This window comes from Equus quagga, unplaced genomic scaffold, assembly GCF_021613505.1.
Source record: "Equus quagga isolate Etosha38 unplaced genomic scaffold, UCLA_HA_Equagga_1.0 49629_RagTag, whole genome shotgun sequence".
In the NCBI taxonomy this organism is placed as follows: domain Eukaryota; kingdom Metazoa; phylum Chordata; class Mammalia; order Perissodactyla; family Equidae; genus Equus; species Equus quagga.
In genome coordinates, this window is record NW_025800030.1 from 1 (window position 1) to 1,756 (window position 1,756).

Consider the following 1,756-nt stretch of genomic DNA (forward strand, 5'->3'; position numbering starts at 1 on the left):
GGGGTCGGCCCATGGCCCTGGCGGAGCGCTGAGAAGACGGTCGAACTTGACTATCTAGAGGAAGTAAAAGTCGTAACAAGGTTTCCGTAGGTGAACCTGCGGAAGGATCATTACCGGAGCGGCTCGCCGCCGGCAGCCGAGCCTTTTCACCCCCGCGCGGCGCGAGCGGGCCGGCGCAGTGCCGGCCCCCTGGTCGCGAGAGGTTCGAGAGAGGGAGGAGGGGGCGCGCGGGAGGTGCAGGCGCCCGGCCGGAGGCACGGGAGGCGCGGGCGCGCCTCGGTCCCTGGTCGGCGGTGGTCCGGAGGGAGTGGGCTCGATCTCGGCGAGCCCACGAGCCCCTTCCGGCCTCCGTCCGCCCGGCGTGCCGAGGCCACCGCGTCCTCCTCGCCGCCGCCCCTGGCGCGTCGGTCCTCGCGCCCTCCGGTCTCCTGCGAGGCGGGCCGGAGTTGTCGCACCGCGCCTCCGTCTCCGGCGCCGTCCGTCCCCCGCTCTCGCAGGCGGCGGCGCCCTCGGCGCGTCTCGGGAAGGGCGGCGTGGCGGCACGAGCCCCCACGGAGTCCCCAGGGTCAGGTCCCCCGGGGGCCTCGGAGCCTCAGCTCACGCAGGGTGCCCGCTGCCTGCCGCCTCCCGTCGCCCGCCCTGGGCCGTTCCCCGGCCGTCGGCGTCGTCATCCGTCGGACGGTGCCTCCGTGCCTCCGCCCACCCTCGGCGCCCCCGGCGCCCGCGTCCGGCCGGCCACGTCCGCCCACCACCCCCGCCCTGTCCGCTCGCTCCCCGCTTCCCGCTGCAGCCCCTCGCCCTCCGTGGCGAGGGGCCTGGGATGCGGGTGCGGGGAGGGACCCCGGGGGAAAGTCGGGTCGGGTCTGGTGGCGTGCGTCAGGCGCGAGGGGGCACGGCCGGCGTCGAGGGGGCCGTGGGCGCAGTGGGGTCGTCGGTCGGCGGCGCCCAGCGGTGGGGTTCGGTCATGGGCGGGCAGCGCCGAGGCCTGCGTCTGTCCCCGGGTGGCCACGGGCGGCGCGGGCGGCGTCGAGGCAGTGGCCACGCGGCACTACCCACTCCGCCTCATCCGTTTCTTTGGCTTCGCCCATCCAGGTACCAAGCGTGTCCCGGCGCGGAGGTTTAAAGACCCCTGGGGGGCCTCGCCCGTCCGCCTTGGGTCGGGGCGGTCGGGCCCGCGGGGAGTCGGGAGGCCTGGCCCTTCTCCCCCAGACTCCGCCTCGCCGGGCCGGGGCACCGCGCCGCACCGCGCCGCCGTCGCGGCGGCCGTCGGGAGGGGGGGTCCCCGGCGGCCGTCGTGTCGTCACGTGCGCGCGTGGGCGTGTGCGCAACTCCGCGTCCTCGGGTGAGGCGGGAGCCACCGGGCGCCAGTGGGGTGTCCGAGCACGACCCCACGGGGCCCGTGCCGGACGCCCCGTCGTCCAACCATCCGACCTCACGGAGTCTGGTCTCTTTGTGTCTTTCTGGCCGGCCGGAGGCACCCTCCGGGGATGTGCCGTGCCAGGGGCGGGCTCTTCCCCCACCCTGCGGGGGGACCCCGCCGTTCAAACTCGTACGACACTTAGTGGTGGATCACTCGGCTCGTGCGTTGATGAAGAACGCAGCTAGCTGCGAGAATTAATGTGAATTGCAGGACACATTGATCATCGACACTTCGAACGCACTTGCGGCCCCGGGTTCCTCCCGGGGCTACGCCTGTCTGAGCGTCGCTTGACGATCAATCGCCCCCGGGGTGGGTGTCGCCTGCCCCGGGGTGCGC

The 1,756-nt window shown here is 74.6% G+C and overlaps 1 non-coding gene across 1 annotated transcript; it reads left to right on the plus strand.

Annotated features, from left to right (window-relative positions):
- Positions 1 to 1,553: 1,553 nt before the first annotated feature.
- On the plus strand, positions 1,554 to 1,706 carry LOC124233932 (5.8S ribosomal RNA). The gene has a single exon (XR_006887191.1). It is a non-coding gene; the product is annotated as a 5.8S ribosomal RNA (ribosomal RNA).
- The last annotated feature ends 50 nt before the right edge of the window (positions 1,707 to 1,756 follow it).